The following is a 19,977-nucleotide window of genomic DNA, read 5'->3' as shown; positions in this document are numbered from 1 at the left end:
CAGGAAAGAGGCCTGGGACAGATCCTTCCCCATAGCCTTCAGAGGGAGCACCCCTGCCAGCACCTCTATTTTGGACTTCTGGCCTCCAGAACTGTGAGCTAATAAGTTTCTTCTTTGTAAGCCACCCATTTTGTAGTACTTTGTTATGGCAGCTCTGGAAAACTGAGAGACTGCAATACAAACATTTTTAGAATTATAAGTAATGGGCTTTACTGCTATGTAATCATGATCATTAGTAATAGTAATTTATCATATAAATTATGTTAATATGCTCTTAGTAGAGCAATATTTAGTTTTCATTTATACAATCCTTTTCTTCTAAAGATCTTCAAGCCATAAGTTTGATCATTGCTAGACATTTATCAGGAAAAAAATATATTTCTGAGGCACTTCTCTGACACTGCCCCCTTCCCCGCCCCCCAAATCAAATGTCATATGTACAGGCTCCTTCAGTGTCTTGTCTTTACTCTGTGCTGTTCTTGACTATCGAGAATCATCAGATGTCAAGGTGACCTTCTCACAAACAGGAAGTCATTTTCATCTTTCATTCTTAAAATGAAGATAATATATGTACACTTCAAAAAATTATAGGAGAAACTATATATTTATAACCGTTGATGGAACTAGGAACCAAGGAGTAAGTGAAACTCTTCTCCACAGATAAGTTGAGAAACAGAGTTGGAAGTGTCTAGTTCAATGGCTGGGACATAGTAACTGCTTAATAGATACTCATTTTCATCCTTCCCTCTCCTCTGTTATACAACGGGCCTTTGCAATAGGTGTAACAGAAACAAAAGTCAGGCAGCAAATCTACTTGCAATCAAAGAGCTACGTAGGAGGTGTTTAAACACTTCGGTAAATTCTTTAGACAAATTTAAAATACAGGTGGTGTGAGCTTGCGGGTACATCAGAGCCAGGAGTTTCAAACGAGACTTTAAAAAACATAGGTTAGGGACTTCCCTGGTGGTGCAGTGGGTAAAACTCCACAGTCCCAGTGCAGGGGGCCTGGGCTCCATCCCTGGTCAGGGAACTAGGTCCCGCATGCACGCCTCAACTAAAAGATCCCGCGTGCCGCAACTAAGACCCAGCGCAGCCAAAATAAATAAATAAATAAGTGAATAAATTTTTAAAAAAGTTTTATAAAAACCATAGGTTAGACATACCCAGTGCACGTGGATGTGGCCTCTTCCATCTCTGAGTACCTGTTGCCATGTTGTTCCTTTAAACATGACCTGCCTTGTATCCTATTTATGCTTGTGAATGATCTCCTCTAACAGACTGTAAGTTCACAGAGGGCAGAAGCCATTTTATTCATATTTTGTTTTGGTCTATAATGACCTCACTTTGTATCCTGTCCCAAGTATTCTCATGCCTACTTTTCTATGTTGTTTACGTGTCTATCTTCTCCAACAACTTATGAACTTCTTGAGGGCAAGTGTAAACACACAGGTACATTCTTATTACCACGTCCTGCTCTGGGGCACTCACCAAATTCATGTCCATTTCAAAGCCACTCTTGTTTTTGGCCAAATCCTCGTGTACCTGTGCTGGTTTCCTCCCTTGTGTCAGGGCCAGGAATGCTAACTCCATGATTTTACTGCACACAAAGTGTTTCCACAGCATAACTCAGTACTGGGCATGTTGCAGGTCAGTACATAATCATATGGATTACGGTTTACCATATTAGAGTTATAAGTTGTGCAGTCCTGTAACATCTGATTTTCATAAAAGGTCAGTTTGTTCATGGAGAACAATGCCATGGTTGTACGGCAGTGTAGAGAGTGAGAGTAATTGATGGCAAGGGATACATACAGCTTTATTGCATTTCTCCTGTCCTTATCTAAACAATGAAAACAAAAATGCTAGCCACCCTTTTTAAAATACCATATTTATCTTACAGAGGATAATTTTCCAATGACTAAATAAAACTGTGAGCCTTCAGGGGTATCCATCTCCTTTGCTTGAAACTGGCTCATTTGATTTATACTAGATTAAGGGCCCGTTTTGAAGAACACGGAGACAAGCTGTAATTATGCCCTGAAAAGCAAACAATGTCATTTGCTTCACCACGGCTGCACTGGAAGGAACACTGAACACAGACCCCTTCTCCTCTCCCCTCCCTCCCTTCCTCGTTGCATCTGGTCAATTCTAACAAACATTCCTAATGACCAAGCTATATCGGCATTACCTAGTCAAGTAGCCCATTCAGTTTGCTCAAAAGAGCACAGACATAATCAAGCATTTGGCTGAATGCACAATTCACACCGAACAGGGCAAACATTTGGATTCAAGTATAGGTCAGCAGCAGCCAATTGAAATATTGATAAAGGGAGCCTGTGGGAACTAAATGTACATAAAAGGAGGAAAAAGGAAAGAGAAAAAAGGAGGTCCTTAAGGGGTGAGCCGGGGCAACAAGACCACAGGGGCGATTTCTCTCTTCCGCAAGACTGTAGGTGGCTTAGCTCGGGGGGTTAGCAAACCCAGCACTGATAGCCTGTTATTCTAGCTTCAGAAAGCGGTATGTTCAAACAGTTTTGTTTGGTTCCAAAGTGGAATTCATAATTTCCTGAGAAAGTACTATGCAACTTTCTAATAGGAACCCCCGGCCCCTGCCCACATAACTTTATTAAGAGAATTAGGCTGGAGTCTCTTTGTGGTTTTTTTATATTGGCCTATTCAGCCATCAGCTTGCACTTGGGTAGGTTTTATTGACTTGAAAACACTCCAGAGTGTTGGGGCTCCCCTGGTAACCTCCTTGGTTACTCCAACCCCCATCATTCACTCACCCGTGACGCTCAGCAAATCCAGACCTCTGTGGCCCAAAGTAAATGTTTGTCACCCTCACAGCCCACGTATAATGCCTTGCTTTATGGATGGTTTAATTCTCAAACATTCACTCTGCATGTGGGCATTAATGTGCCCCAGTGCCACACTCAGCCACGTCCTCTTCCTCCTAAAAGTGTCAGAAATCCCAGTCTCCGACCTCTCCTCTGAAGGTCCAGCCCGATTTCCCCCAAGGTCTTCCTTGAAAACCTCCAGGGAGCTGTGATTGGGCAAAGAGCGCTCTGCTGTTCCCACCGCCTTGCTCCCCTGCCCTTGGAACTGCAGTGGCCAATGGGGCAAAACTCGGTGCCCCTGGCAGTCAGAGCTTGGCTGAACTTGGCGGATGGAGAGAATCATCTGACATCCAGGGTTCACCTGCATCCAGCCTACACACCCGGGGATGGTAACGTGCTTCTGAGAAGAAGGGAACGTCCTCAGCTGGCTTGGCTGCATGGAGAGCAGGGTAAGGGAAATGGTTTTGAGCCTCACATCATTTTTAGACGAGACAGAAGTCTTGAAACCGTCGAAAGGCACACATGGAATACACAACTGACGTCTCAGAAATTTCTTCCAAAACCCAGTTATGAAATGTTGGTTTATTTGGCATTCAATTAATCAGGCCTCTTTATTAAACCTGGAGTTGAATTGGGGTTTATTGGATGAAGACAACTGATTTTTAGAACAAAGATCCATAACATTCAGCCATGGATGTGCTCAGAAAAGTGTTCTATAAAGTTCTCTGTAGTTTTCTTTTGTTTGTGGTGTGTATGACATTTATCTAATAATCGGAATGTTTAAGAAGTCTTCTCACGTTCAGTCACTTCAGATAACGTATTGTCCTGGCCTCATATTCAATGGATAGTTAAATGCTAAATATAAGTGTCTCACCCCAAACCACAGGCCAGTAGATGGAGAGGGTCCGAGTGGTTGCCGTGGAGTGTGAACTTGGATTTCTCACTCAGAAGATTCTTGTTCCCTCCCCACATGCATGCATGACATGCATGGCTTGGGCTCCTAGAAGCCTGGACAACAGCGTGTGGGTGAATCGGTAAAACTCATCATCACACCTTGAGAAAGAGACTAAGTCTGGACTGGAGGAGTAGACTGATGGGTGAGGACATGCATGCAGCCGTCATGCCTTAGCAAGCCTGTTATGACTGTAACGGGCAGAACCCAATCAAAGAACAAAGTGACAAAGGGGGGTGAGTTATCACAAGGACAAAAGAGTGTCTTAAGCAGAGCAGCTGGGCCTCGCAAGGAAGAGGAATCATGAAAGGCAAAGCCAGAAGGAAGGCAGGCAGAGGGTCCTCAGCCACTGCCCACTCCTTCTGGGGCAGCGTGGTCTACAAGCTGCCTCTCCTGTGATCCTTGGATATCCGTGTGACTTCAGAATAGAGACGACATTCACATTATGCTGATTTCACTTATTTTCTTTAAGAAAGGGAAGGTACCATACCTTATCCATTCTAAGAGGCCATGGGTTATAAAATCTACCATTAACTTAAGTATCACTAAAAAAGAAAAACCACCACCCATTAAACCCTGACACCATCCTAACAATAGTCCTTTGCAAGGCACTATTTGATTGTCACTGGCCTCTAATCGCTTTGACATTTCTCTCATCCATTCTGAGGGATTTGGCCCTTTCTTCTGCCTTCTGTTGCATTTCTTGGAGCCTGGTAAACCACCCTTTTGCATGTATCTCAGTAAACAAAAAGTGACCCAGCTTCGTTTGCTCGTGGGTATCCATGATTCTTAAATCTTTGACAGTGATTAATGGGAAAATATAGAATTGTGGTCATATTGCTAATCAAAGAATATTTGCTTTACTAATAGCAAATCCACACCCGGCTATTCTAGTTCTGTGCCTTTTTCTGGACACAAGAATTTTTTGTTTCAATGTTGGATCAGAATGGAATTTTTTGGAAGCCATCTTAAAGGGCACGTGAGTCCCAAGGATGCATATAACTCAAAGGAAGTGATGATGATATGAACAGCGATAAGTTGGCAGATGCACAGGTGATGGCAAACACGTGAAGACTGTCACCTGGTTGACAGCAATTATAAAACGCCTTTGATCTGTTAAGACACATCCAATTCTGTAGATGTTAAACTGGGAGATGATGTGCATTTAAAGAGTTGATTAAATACGGTATTTGCCTGATGGGTGTTGAGAACAGAGGTGTACAAAGGGGACAATGACCCAGGTTCTTCTAGAACAGAACTTGGCAGTGCTGTGAGGATGCAACTAGCTGGGAGGGGGTGTCCACTCCTGGTGTTCAGTGTAAGCCAGGGGCTTTGTGATCATGGTATCTCCCATGCCAGGTAAGTATTAAGGCAGGAGCTTTAACGACCCATTTCTGTGGGTCCCATGACATGACCTCAAAGTAGACGTTAGGACCTGTATCTACAGTTGAGGAACTGGAGCTTCAGGGAGGCAAAGGGCCTGCCCAGATCACACCATCTTTGAGTGGCAGGGAGAGGTCGTGGAGCTTAAGTCTGTGCTTTCCTCATAACAATGCTGGGGGCACAATGGGGGCTGGTGAAGGGTTTGCAGACAGTTTTGCATGAATGAATTAACCACACAAAATGGGGTTGCACTAAGGCCTGGACAGATCAAAATTTAAAACTGATGCTTCCTGCAGAGAGAGTTGAGATGAATGTAGGTGATAGCTGAATATTCCCTAGCATATTTTGGGCAGAGAGTATACGAGACAGTAGAGAAACCCTTTGATCTCTTGGGGTCCAGAAATTTATGCCATATATATATATGTACAGCTTTGCAAAATATAGACATGAAATCAAAGTAGGCCATCTATGATTTGGCAAGGTTCTAAAACCATTCTTAATATTTATAGGATGAAAGGACCTAGCCACGACCCTAAGTTGACCTTCACATACTCTTTCCATCCTAGGAACATCTTTTTTTTTTTTTTTTTTGTGGTACACGGGCCTCTCACTGTTGTGGCCTGTCCCGTTGTGGAGCACAGGCTCCGGACGCACAGGCTCAGCGGCCATGGCTCACGGGCCCAGCAGCTCCGCGGCATGTGGGATCTTCCCGGACCGGGGCACGAACCCATGTCCCCTGCATCGGCAGGCGGACCTAGGAACATCTTTTTTTCATTACTATCCCACATGTAAAAATTTGTGGTAAATGAAGTTGGACTGTGTTTAACAAATGTAGAAGCCTCTCATGGTCAGGAGTAGTTGGTTGGTTAATTGAGAAAGTCCATCAAATCATAGACTTTTAAAAAAGTAAACATTTTCATTTACTTAAAGCATAGACAGGTATATTCACACCAGTCTTGTGATGTAAACTGATTGTCTTTTCTTTGCAAAGCCTCCATTGATGAGAGCTGTTTATCACTTGTTTTGCACAAGTCACACCCTTAATGTATTGATGATGACTGCCAGTTTTGGTTTCTTTAAAATGCAGAGACATTGCAAACAATAAAAGAGTAGAATTATACTACCCGTAACTATTAATCAATTTCCCCTAAACATTCATAGCAATCTTACTCATATCTGATTTGATCAAAAATGTTTTAGCAACTATTTGTTTTTACCAAGTCTCTTAAAGTAGTCACATTTGTTTTCTTTTTTCATGTACTCATTTGTTTGTAGATTTAGTCGATATTTAATCAGCTACATTATTACGCCAACAGGTACTTGGGATTATACTTGCTACATGACCTGACAGCTCTCAGTCAGTCCTGGCTCCTTCCCCACCTCCTCTCACAGCCTTTCCTCTAATAGAATCCATGCCCATCGAATTCCATCTTTGCATCTGCTTCTCAGAAGACCCCCAACTGACACAGCACATAACTGCATTTATTGTAGGAAAAAAATGATTGCAGTAGAAAAGTACATAATAACTGAAACCAAAAATCAATTAAGCTTTCAGATTTCCTGAAATCATAATCCACATTAAACACAATCTACATAGGTACCTTCAGTGGTGAGAACTGAAAGCCTGAAACTTGAAGTATTCTTAATTAAAACAAAAGCTCACTTCTCTAGTATGTACTATTGATTAAGCGAGGAAACCGGACTTGTGTGTTTACTAAATGCATTTCTATTAATATAGACGTATAACCCCATTATGGGAAATTGGAAAAAAGAGGAAAGAAAAAGGAATCTTGCCTACTAACTAAACCATCGTTATTTTGGTGAAGGGTGAATTCATGAATTTTAGAAAAATTTTACAAGGATCGGAGCACATAGGATTGTGAATTAACTGTCTAGTAACCAGACCATTGAATTAACTAGAGCCCAAGCCAGGAGCTCCTCGACATCCCAGATTGTCAAACAACCCCAGAGGCTGATGCAGGGTGTGACCAGCCCTGTTCTGTGGGGATCTGCTGTGGGTCTAGCTTTCAGGCCTTTCCTCAGTAGCCTGGAAAGGTGGGGTAGGGTGGAAGGTGGCCCAGGGGAATGAAGCAGGTGTCCTTTTTTTGCCTACAATTCCCAGGCTGATTGTGCTGGGCTGCAGGGCTGTTCCATCCAAGATCTGAGATAACAGCTGTGTCATCACACAGGAATCTAGCCCAGAGCCACCCACGATAGGTCTCTCTACTCTGTGCTGTAATCAAATCTGGGACCAGGTGTGCAAAAGTGATGGATTTTGCAGTTGGGAGAGGTGTTAGGTTATTACCTGGAGAACCTGATGCTTTCTAGGAGTTCTGGAAGGCAGCTAAGGGCACTTGCAAGCTTTGGGGGCACTCCTGGGCTTCATAGTGGCAAAACTGCCTCCTAGGAGTTGTTTAGCAAATTATGAGTGGTGTGTGTGTGTGTGTGTGTGTGTGTGCGCGCGTAGGAGGGGTTGTTGTCACAACTAATGAAGAGCCCAGAACCTAACTCTGTTTTACATATGAACCCAATTTGTCTTTGATGACTTTAATCTGTAATAATTCTATCTAAATTACGGAAAGATTATACTTACATTTGGTTGGAATTTTACTGAGTTATTCACCAATGCAATGCAGCTAATGGTATTTTGAGTCACAAACATTTACTCTGTAGCCGTCAAATTTGGGTGAGTATATGCACAGGCACAAGCCTCGAACTACCTCCTTCTGTCTTCTAGCTGTAACTGGATCATTCACATGTTTAATACATATTAATTTATTATAATGATTTTGCTTATATTTATGCTTCATATTACTGTTAGGACATTAGAGTGATTAAAATATTATCGTGTAGATAAGTTGTATTGTGTACATGTGATTTTAGGATACTATAGGGGAGATTTACACACTATTTGTTATAAGAGGGGGGCATTGGTTCTGAGAGTGTGGAGAAGTGCTATTCAAATTGAACTTGCAGCTCCCAGCAATTTTGCTGTGGTGGAATCACATGGAAATGGTTGTCCTCTGGGCTATCACGGCTATGGGCTCTGCCCTGGCACACTCTCAGGTGACTGCTCAGGTGCTGGCCCTCCTGCAGCTGTAACGCAGGTGCCCCAACCTCAACCCTGCACTCTTTATGTTGGTCCAGGGCTTACCCAGCTTCTTGGAGCAGGACAAACCAGGCGATGCTTGTTGGATCCTGGAAAGTTAGGTGCTGGATTTAAACTCATAAAATTCTGAGGACTGGCATAGGAATGGTGGCCCTATTTAGGAAGCTACCTCTGAATATCCTCTTCCAGTCTTGAATCCAGCCTAGAATATCAACTTCCCTTCACCAAAGCAGGCCAAAAAATGGAGAGTGAACATATTCTCCTTGATTCCGAAAGCAAAAAAATCCCCCCAAACAAAAAAACACAACTTCATTAAACCCAGGTAATTAACAAAGTTTTCCTTACAGACAGAATGTTAATTGATAAGAAGTTGGGCCCTGAATAAGCACCTCTGAAGCATGCCCAAGAGCCTGTGGAAAAGCAATAGATATTTGGTCTAACTGCCACAGGCATGAACAACGACAGACTGTATCTACGGGGGCGTCCGGGGGCTTGGTGTTTAAGTGAAATCTCTGACTATTTCAATGCTGCTGTTGCCGCCTCCTGCCAGGACCACTGCCTTGGTCTGACAAACATTCAAGAAGGGATGTAGCTTTGTCCCCAATGAAAGCAGCACAGAGGCAGCTGCTTGGTGGGGATGTGACTCAGGCTAGCTGCCGGGAGGCTCACCGTGCGATTCAATTGCTCCATCTGCCGAGTCAACTAGGAAACGCAGAAGACACTTGGAAGGGAAGGGGGAGAAATAAGGAAGGGAAACAAAGCCGGACGTGGTAACTGTGATGGTCCACATAAATGAGTTGGTCATCACGTGTGTGAGTCAGAGAAACCCGTACAAGGAAAACATCATTATATCCATTTCACAGGTGAGGAAACAGCAACTCAAAGAGGTTGAATTACTTTGCTCAAGTTCACACAACTGTTAAGTGATGTGCTTGACTTTTCAAGGCCTTCCACTGACAAAAGTAGGGGGAGCTAATGTTGTCGGTCAGGGTGGCTGGTATTTTCACCGGAAGCTTCTTTGCCATAGACATCTTGGCTGCAGGCACTTTGGCTGCAAACATTTTTGTTGCATAAGGTATCGGCTGTAAGGCAATTTTGCCATGAAAGATAGAATAACCGGTGGACGGTTTGGTTTGACAGTTTTCAACTAGTTGAAATGTGTTAGCTTTTCTTCTAGTTATTGACGTTACTGATGTCTTCCTGGAGCTGACAGATGATAATGATTTGCCCCAAGAGTTGCTGTCTTATTGTGAAACACACTACACTGGAGGAGAAAGAGGCCGAGGGCCTTGAAGGCGCAGAGTTGAACCCACAAAGTTCTAGTAGAACTCTGGAACATCTATCAAGGGGCATGTGACAACGTGCCAAGAAACAATCCATGATGTAGAGGCTCTCAGCGTAGCACAAGGCTCAGGTACCAACATGCAGCCTAGTGTTTGGAAACTGATACCTCTTTTTTTTTTTAATTAATTTTTTTATTAAAAATTTATTTTTGGCCATACCACACGGCATGCGGGTACTTAGCTCCCTGCCCAGGGACTGAACCTGTGCCCCCTGCAGTGGAAGCACAGAATCTTAACCACTGGACCGCCAGGGAGGTCCGTTTTAAAAAATTTAAAAAAAAAATTTTTTTTTTTGGCTGATACCTCTCTTAATGAAGGAAGAAATTTTAGTGAAAAATAAAAAGTGTGATGCTGGGAGTTCCCTGACGGTCCAGGGGTTAGGACGCTTTCACTGCCAGGGCCTGCAAACCGCATGGCACCATCAAAAAAAAAAAGTATGATGCCAAACAAGGAGACGAATCAACAAGCAAAATAATAATAATAGTGATAGTTATAATAATAAAAGACTTAGAAGACAAGTGCCTAGGCACAACCCCCAAAATAAAATCAGTTATTTGTATCATCATGAATTTACACCCATTTCAAATGTACTCAAATATTTTGTATTTCACAACAGTCTTTTTAATTTCGTCATTCATTTCTCATGTTTATGTTCTTTTTAATGTTCCTCTTTTAGTTTTCATTATTTTATCTTTTTAAAATTGAAGTATAGTTGATTTACAATGTTAGTTTCTGGTGTACAGCAAAATGATTCAGTTACATATATATGTATATATCAGTATATATATTCTTTTTCAGATTATTTCCCATTATAGGTATTATAAGATATTGAATATAGTTCCCTTTGCTATGCAGTAGGTCCTCATTGTTTATTTCATTATGTTATCTTTTATGGCAAATTGCCTTATGGCCAATTAGTTATGTGGTGAAATGCTTGTGGCAAAGACGTTTTTGGCAAAAGTACCTAGAACCATCCATCAGGCACTCTGTTAAATAATTTCACTTGTCTTATTTAGTACACAAGCCTTTGAAGTAGGTGTTCTCCTGATTTTTAGAAATGTGGAACCGGAAACTTAGAGACATTAGGTAACTTATTTGAGGTCCCCAAATCACTAAATGGCAGAATTCTGCCTGGTTCTGAAGCTTGGCCCTCATAAATATAGAGTTGAAGGTGGGCAAATAGAAACACAGTAATATCACACCCATAAATAAGGACCACTACTATATTAATTCTGGATTTACCACCACTCTTACCATTTTCTAATGAGTGGATATACTTTGTTTTACAAAGCACAGAGAGATGAGAAAAGATGTGTGTAGATAGAATCTTGGTCAACTGAACACTTTGGAAAGGATGCTCACGACTGAAATAGATTCCACTGCAAATTGTTTCGTTGCAGGGAATAAATCTGTAATTTAGCTTTTTTGTAAAAAAATGGGTGTTCATATTTTGCATTTGCTTTCAATTAAAAAGATAAATTTCACATTATTTCATGTATATGTTATCCGTATACAAATGAAAAAAATTAGGTAAAGTCCTATGACTCCCCTCCATACTTTCCAAGTACACTTCCCAGAAGTAAATCGTGTGCATCTGTCGAGACCTTTTTCTGTTTTTTGGCTTTAAGATCCTTTTATTTATCTATTTATTTATTAGTTATTTTTTTATGATCCAGATATAGGATCCTTTTACACTTTTAAAAATTATTGAGAATTCCAAGGAACTTTTGTTTAAGTAGATTGTATCTACTGATGTTTACTGTATTGGAAAATAAAATTGAAAAATTTTAAATACAAGCACACACAATCATACATTCTGTTAGCCATTAGAGCTATGATGTTATCACATATCTTGTCTCTGGAAAACTCCACTGTACACTTAAAACAGAATGAGAATGGAAATAACGTTTACTGTTACTGTGAAAATAGTTTTGGCCTCTTGGACCCCTTGAACGGTTGGGTCTTGGGACTCCAGGGATCCTCAGGTGACACTTGAGAACCACCGTTTTAAACCATTTACAGAGCTCATGGATGTGAAATGATAAAGGGGCTTTTGTGAGGAAATAGGCTTTAAAGTTTCACTTTTACATTTCTTGCTTTTTTCTTTGATTTGTTTTATTTTTAAGTTTTTTCTTTCTTTCTTTTTTTTTACACAGCATGTTCTTATTAGTCATCAGTTTTATACACATCAGTGTATACATGTCAATCCCAATCACCCAGTTCATCCCATCACCACCCCTCCCCCACCACTTTCCCCCCTTGGTGTCTCTAGAAGGATGGGTGTTAGCTCTTCTCTAAATGTTTGATAGAATTCACTTTGAAGCCATCTGGTCCTGGACTTTTGTCTGTTGGAAGATTTTATTTTTAATTTTTTTTATTTTGCGGTACGCGGGCCTCTCACTGTTGTGGCCTCTCCTGTTGCGGAGCACAGCCTCCGGATGCACAGGCTCAGCGGCCGTGGCTCACGGGCCTAGCTGCTCCACGGCATGTGGGATCTTCCCGGACCGGGGCATGAACCCGTGTCTCCTGCATCAGCAGGCAGACTCTCAACCACTGCGCCACCAGGGAAGCCCTGGATCTGTCATTTTTGACCTCCAAATAATTCTCTTAGTTTCCCACCAGGTCAACCAGGCATTTAAAAACATGTTTTAACATTTTTATCCATCATGTTAAGGTTCACAAAAGGAGTGTTTTGTCAGAATATCTACTCCAAAATATTCTTGGAAGTGGGAACTCCTTTTGGTGGAAGATGAATGCAGAAGTTCTACATGACTTCCCCTTGGAAAGAAGTAAAAATTTCAAATGATTGGTTTAACGTAATCAACATTTTTGAATATATCTCCCAAATACTCCTCATCCTAAAATGGCACAAGATAGGAAAGACATGAAAACTAAACAAAATGTAATCCTGGCAGGAATTCTATGTTTAGAAAAAGAAAATATTTAGCAGTGCTGTCCCTCCTGCCTGAACTGGTAAGATGCTGATATAAATTTGGAACTATCCAAATTAGTTCTCTTTGCTCTGACACATTTTTTAAAAGTTCGCAGTCATCCTCCAATAACTTTTTTAAAATTAATTAATAAATTAATTTTGGCTGCATCGGGTCTTCGCTGCTGCACGCGGGCTTTCTCTGGTTGCGGCGAGCGGGGGCTACTCTTTGTTGCGGTGTGTGGGCTTCTCATTGCGGTGGCTTCCCTTGTTGAGGAGCACGGGCTGTAGATGAGTGGGCTCAGTAGTTGTGGCTCGCGGGCTCTAGAGTGCAGGCCCAGTAGTTGTGGCGCATGGGCTTAGCTGCTCCATCGCATGTGGGATCTTCCTGGACCAGGGCTCGAACCTGTGTCCCCTGCATTGGCAGGCGGATTCTTAACCACTGCACCACCTGGGAAGTGTCCAACCTCCAGTAACTTTTTATCCCACCAGCAAACTGCAGGGCTACAGAATGAAGACTATATGTACCCACACATCAGATCTGACTACAACAATAAACTTTACTTAAGTAGTTTGGTGCTTATATAAAGCCTTGACGCATGTGCTAATTTTCCAAGTGGTATATATTCAAGAGTAGATTTGTGTTTGCTCCTGCCAGGACATAGTTTCACAATAACTCCATTCTTTAAAAAAAAAAAATTGATTTGTTCTTTCCCACCCACCTCTTTCACAATAGCATAGCTAAACCTTAGCTTCTTTCCCCAAACCTTCCCTCCCAACCCCACTGCCTCACCTTCACCAGGACTCCCTTTGTCCCTGGGGACAGACCTCTGCAGAGCTTCACTGAAAGGACCATTTTCCTCCCACTCTCATTGCTTTTAAAAATGGGATGCATTCTGAAGGATTCTTTCTCTTTTCATTCAGCTCTCTCTTCTTCACTTCTGCTTTGCAGTAAAGTACCTTGACACACGTTAATTATTTTGGTCTGGTTACACTTCCTCTGGTCAAAGAGAAGACTAATATGGAAAGGAGACACCCATGTATTATTTCTATCTCTAGTCGACAGCAGGGGTTCTGAAAATGTGACTCATGGAACTTGTTAGAAATGCAAATATTCTGGTCCTACCCCAGACCTACTGAATCACAAGCTCTGGGTGTGGGGTGAAGCAATCTGTTTTAACAAGCCCTCCAGCTGAATCTGATTCCCACTCAAGTTTGAGAGCCACTGGGCTAACATCTCCCTTTCCTCCTTTCCTTCTCTTACTAGGTGCATATTCAGTCCCTCTCAGTTGCCCCTGTAGGTGCTGACAAGTATTGGAGTCTCTTACCAATGCTGGGACTGGGGAAAGCAGATTCCCAAAGAGTAAGTGTGCAAACACGTAAGTTGTAGAATTTAACCACCTCCCTTCTAAGATTAGAGCCTTTGAACGGGAAGAAAAGCAAGTGTGAGAGCAAGCAGCCACTCAAAGCTGCTCAATGCCACAGCCAGAGAAAGTAAGGTAGCTCCAGTCCCCTTTTCAGAATCCATCTCACTAACCCTGGGGCAAAAGGTGAGATGCTGGATGACTGTTGTCCATCGCTGACCTGAGGAAGAGTTTTGGAGGGTCTTCTAATTGGGTTTGAGGTTTTGCTAATTTTCACTGGCAGAGAATTTGTCTGTTGAGGGTTTTTTTTTTTTTTTATCATATCAGATTGTTTGCACATTAAGAAAAACTGACAAGTATCAGTAATTCCAGTGGTTAATAGAGATGGCAGTTCACGTTTCCCTTGCACACAAGGCCAGAGGTGGGCTGCCAAGGATTAGTGTAATGGCTCCATGATCATCAGGGACCCTGGCTCCATTTTCTTTCTGCTTTACCCTCCTTCATGGTCCAATTCACAGTATAAAATGGCTGCTTAACTCCTCAACATTACATCTAAATCCCAGCCAGCAGGAAGGAGGAAAAGAGGCTGTCTCCTTCCTTTAAGGACACCTTCTGGAAGTTAAACATAAAGGTTTGCTTATATTCATTGACTGGTACCTTGTCACATGACATCTCTAGTTGCCAGGGAGGCTGGGAAAGGTAGTCTTGATTTTGGATGGTCACAAGCCCCAGCTAAAAACCAGGAGTTTTATTACTAAGGGAGAAGGTGAAGGACAATTAGTAGTCTCTGCCTCACAGGTCCAATTTTAAGGGCTGTACGTCACACCTATATCGCTTCTGCCTTCCCAGGTATATCCCAGAGTCTCTTACCTGAGTTTTTTGGGCCAGTTCTGCTGACAGACTTACCTATCTGTCTTTCTCACTTCTTATTAGATTTACCAACCAAAGGAATCACGTGGGTCTTTTGGGGTGGTGAGGAAGTCCAAAATTGGCTCATTAATTCTTTACATTATTCCACGCAACTCACTTTGGAGACTTCTCTGAGGCTGCAAGAGTCATTTTCTGATTCCCTGGAAAAGGGCACACTGTTACGGTTCTGTCAGCATGGAAGCAAAGCAGTCTCTGCTGGATCATAGATGTGATCATGAGTTTGGCATGGGTTCCAAACACCATCAAGTGTATTCTAGGAAATTGGGGCAGATCTGCTCAAAAGCTCCCATCTTTGTGCTCTAAGTCCCCAAGCAGCTCTTAATGTTGAGGCCTTGTGGACTTTCACGTAGATTAGCATCATCACACTGTCCCCGAGGCTGTCCATCCTTAAAATGCTGCTGGGGTATATACTAACCACTACTAAAGCCATTTCCCTGGATCATCAGGTCTCATAAATATTACGTCTCACAAATCTCTCAAATTTCTGATGGCAGTTAGCTCATGTGCGAGGTTCTAGATACTGCTTAACTGTCGTCACGACCATATGGACCCACTGTTTAATGATCACGTAGACCTGGGAGGATGTGCACACTGAAGAATCGGGACTATTCAGCCTAAGTCATCCTGCAGCAACCAACAACTCCAACAGGAACACAGTGTAAAGTATTTCAGGCGACAAGGGAAATTACTGGCTCACTTAACTGAAAAATGCCGGGGTAGTTCTTCCTTTGGGCATTTTCCAGGTCTTCACATCATGTTGTTTAGTTTTTTTTCTCTCTCTCTCTCTCTCTCTCAGCTCTGCATTCCTCTATGTTGGCTTCATTCTCAGGTGGGCTTTCTCCATATGGCAGAGAAGATAACTTGCGGCCATAAATGGTAGCTCTTTGGGGTCCTCAGTAGTATTTAAAAATATAAAATGGTGCTGAGATTAAAAAAGGTATGAGAACTGCTGGGAAACGTATTTACTAATGAATCAGTCACTAACAACCGAAAGTCTCATCCATCCATCCAATTAATCACTATTCCCCTACTGCGTTCTAGGCACTGCCTGGTAGCAGGGATTATATGTGTGTCCACCTCTGTGGTGAAAGTGGGGTCAGCCATACCCCAGCCATATGAATGGGTTCTCCAAAGGAAAGACAGATTTTGTTACGAGAAAGAGGAAGAATTGCTGGGTAACCATCAACAGCAGAGTCCACCATGGCAGGCGCTGTATTTGTTTACAGAAAATCAAAGTTTCCAATTCATTTAGAATTAGAATTTACTAAATTGACCAATTAGACAGGAAAAAAAAGGAAAATCTTTGGAAACTCTTCCCATGAGACCCAGAGTCCCACTCTACCCATGTCCCTTTTGTCCGGGGCCAAAGGTAGTGGAGAGAAGCTGGGACAAATTTGTGGGGCCCAGTGGTGTGGAAAGGAGCCTGAGGCAAATTCCCTTTAAAGACTTTTGAGTTTTATTGAGGCTTGAAAAATTCTTTCCATTAGGGACCAAACCTAGTCCTAGAGTTTTTGCCTCTGGCCATGGGGATGGTCAAGAAATGACTGTGACAAATCCCCAAATAAATAGATGAGTCCACTGGAAATTTTTAGAGGAAAAACATTGCCCAGAAGTGGCAGTGAAGGGTGTACGCCTCCGCTTCTTCCATAGATATTGGGCTCATTATGTAAGGAAGAAAAACAAAGAATAAAAAACAGAGAGATGGGATTTCTTTTCACACCAAGTGTATGGCTCTGATTTCTCCAGGACAGAGCCAATTCTGTAAAGTGGGGACTCTTCTGGAAAGGAGGCTCAGAGCTTCCCCTCAAGTGACAGGCACCTGCAGCTCAGGTGGGCACTGGACTGTGTTCTCTGCCTTAGGCTAGATAATGTTTCCATTGGATAACCAGCAAATGATTTTTTTTAAGCTATTAAATCTTCATGCAATTTTGAAAGACGTTTTATTACAGACATTTTTAATGTTCAAACATACAAAAGTAGAGGGAATATTATAATGAACACCTATGCACCAACCACTCAGCTTTCACAATTATCAACCCATGGACAAGCTTCTTTTATCTATAGTCTCTCTACCCCATGGGATTATTTACAGCTAGCATATAACAGATATCATAATATTTGAAGTAATTTTTTAAAAATGATTTAAAAAATCATGAAACATACATTAAATATTTTAATGGTGTCACTGACTGACCTCCACAAATTCACAAAGGAGAATTGGATAAACCTGGCCAGAAAATAATTTTTTTCTCTTTCCCACCCCGCCATCCACCTTCCCCCAAAGTGAGTCAACTCAGTCAAGAATAATTACGGAGATATCTGGACGTGCCTGACGCCAACAGCATAATCTCAACTATAGGCCCGAGGTCCAAGAATTGAGAATCTTTGCAGGCAAATCCACACGTGCATGTGTTTCTCCCTCCTGTTTTGAAACCTAATGACCTCAACACTGGGTTTGCCATGCACATCTTCCATTTTTCACTTCCCCTGGCATTCGAAAGAAATCTCTGCCTATGTCTGGATTTCCTCACATGCATCCCCCGGGCAATGTTAGTTGTGAAATACCAGAATGGTTACAGCAAAGACATCTCTCTTCAGTAAACAGAGCCTAGAGTTCTGATGGACGGTGCTAACGGCGACAGGATGCTGCATCTCACGAAGATGAAGGAACATGTCTACTTTTTCAGATCTACAGTTTCTCCGGCACTTGCTTTGGACGGTGATTGGACCCGTGCATACCTAAAAGATAAAAACAGGTGATCTCCATGCCTAATTACAATAACTGAAGTAGCACCCCAAGGAAGTAGCTATAAAGTGAACTTGAAAGTACTAATTAAAAAAATGCATCTCACCTGTAACTGGTTTGTTGAAAAGTCTAAATTTATTAGGGATAGAAAGTGTTTTTTTAACTTTTGTTGAATCCCCTCCGCCCCCCCCCTTTTTTTGGTTGCAGCTCTTTTCACAAAATCTTGACCAAATTCTAACTTTCTCATCAGTTTTAGGGTTTAAGACCAAGCCCTGTTCATTTAAAACACTTTAAACTTGAACTTGACTTAAAGCTTGGCTCTTCCCTCCTCCCCAACTCCAGTGGAGGCCGGGGCTGTGGGCCCGGCGTCTTGGAGGGGAGCAGGGATTTGGTTCTGAGGTTCCTCCACACCCTGTCTCCACTAATTCAAGCTCCTGGAGGCTTGGAGCCAGGCAGGAGGTGTGAGGGCTGGCTCTCTGTCACTGTCACATGTCAGAGCGGGGAGGGGACCCTGCTACTGGGTTCCTACTCGTCTTCTCACCTCTGAGCTCCTTCACATGCAAGCGGAGGGTGGCTGGAGCATCCCCGTCTTCTTCCCAGGAACAAGAAACCAGGGTGCCTTCAAGCTCTGTGGGAGAGGCTCCTCCCACCAGCAGGTGAGGCATCTCTATGTATAAATACATCTCCTCTCTTCAAGGCACCCATGCCAAGCACCCCCTCTCTTCTTCTCCATGGTGGTTGGAGGTGTAGATGGAAAAGGAAAGCAAACCCTACCCCTAGCCTCCTAGAGCATCCTCCCATGAATGCGTGTGCTGGGCCTTGCTTGAGTGGCAGGAACAGCGCAGGCCCATGAGCTCTGCAGCTCAGCACATCTCTAACCAGAGAACAGCTGCCCTCGTACATTTTAGAAGCACCTACATTGTTAGGGGTGAGCCTCTTAGAACTCCCTTTCACTTGACATTAGGGATGGCAAACTCCCCTCCTGGCCCCCCACGGGTAGGGAATAACTCGGCATCAAGAACACCATATTCTCTGCAAGTCTGTCTACGCCTCCCTCTCTCCAGCCCTCTTCTCCCGCAGTTGGGGGTGTGTGGGAGGCAGAGGGAGAGGCATCGTCCTGCATAGGAGCTGCAAGCCCTCTGGGGAGGCGGCTACTGCCTGTTAGAAGATGCTCACTTTGAGTGTGAGGGTTCTTAGTGCATTTTGACCTCAGCTTTGGGTCAAAGCACAATCTTGGTTCAAAAGGAAAATTCCACGTCCTGAGCAGGCTTTGCAGCTTGTTAAAGCCATCTGTAAACACACAGTGCGGAAGAGGAAGCAGCAGGAGAAGCATGAGACAGGCCTTGTCCTGTTGCCAGTGTGGTCGCTCTTCTATAAAATGGGCGAGGGCAGGTGGTGGTGTCTAGAATGAAGAATCCAGTTTTGAATTGTAAAGATCCTCGGGAAAATTTTGTACAAAAATTAAAAGGGTGACGGGGCTTCAGTATGTATCCACACAGGCCGGTGATTTCATTCACTGGACTACACCACCCCATAAAGACAGGGGACCAGAGCTGGTCTTGATATCGATTATATATCCAGTGCTCACCACGGTGCATGGCACACAGAGCGCACTCGATGCGTTATTTGTTGAATAGTTGAATGCATGGAAGTAATTGGGGGCCACTCGTGACTGTATCCTTAACAACTAGTTGCTACCTAACATTTTCTGAACTCTTAATGTGTGTGCGTCAAATACTGTTCTAGGTTCCCCGGAAGCTATGAAGATGGTCAATTCCTGTCCTCAAAAAGTTTATGATGAAGGGTAGGAAACAGATTGGCATGACTGCCTACTAATAGTGCCTGGGAGAAAGGAAGGACCCGGTCTTTCAAGACAGCAAAGAGTGGGAGGTGGAGAAGCCCCCGGCACAGCTCTGACCCGGATATAGCCCTGATCCGAATTGTTGCAAGTGAGGCTGAACTCATTCCTTCCTGTTCCCCTACTGTGACACGGGGGTCACCCAGCTACCAATGGAAGTGACTCAGAAGCCTCCCAATTCACAATGATGCGTAAGTGGAGAGAACATTCATTGAACTGGAAGAGAGGTGCGTTTGAGATAACAAAGCTCATGGGTTGCTGTCTTGGATTCTCTTGTAATCCTCCCTCTTGCCCTGGAGCTAGCCATACTGGAGTTTAGCTCTGAGATTGGTTCTGTCTCTCCCTCCTCATTATATATCACAAATTCCGTCAAAATTGTTTTCTGTTTGGGTCTTAATATAAAGTCAGGTAACTAAGTTTTCCATGTACCTGCTGGTTTATGGATAAACCAGCTCTTGAAAGCGGTAACCTGAGTGGATGGTCCCTAAGAAGGGAAGTTAGTGGTGAGAATTTCAGACTTGAGGCC

The 19,977-nt window shown here is 43.0% G+C and overlaps 1 protein-coding gene across 1 annotated transcript in view; it reads right to left on the bottom strand.

The window, feature by feature from the left end:
- Positions 1-16,781: 16,781 nt before the first annotated feature.
- Positions 16,782-19,977, bottom strand: part of CCBE1 (collagen and calcium binding EGF domains 1) — a 246,096-nt gene continuing 242,900 nt past the window's right edge. Inside the window, exon 12 of the transcript XR_003004499.1 lies at positions 16,782-17,586. The gene's annotated coding sequence lies outside the window, so the exon portion shown is untranslated. The remainder of the gene's footprint in view (positions 17,587-19,977) is intronic.

Source organism: Neophocaena asiaeorientalis, unplaced genomic scaffold, assembly GCF_003031525.2.
Source record: "Neophocaena asiaeorientalis asiaeorientalis breed wild unplaced genomic scaffold, Neophocaena_asiaeorientalis_V1.1 scaffold124, whole genome shotgun sequence".
Taxonomy (NCBI): domain Eukaryota; kingdom Metazoa; phylum Chordata; class Mammalia; order Artiodactyla; family Phocoenidae; genus Neophocaena; species Neophocaena asiaeorientalis.
The sequence above is the reverse complement of the archived record's forward strand: the minus strand, read 5'-3'. Positions and strand labels throughout refer to the sequence as shown.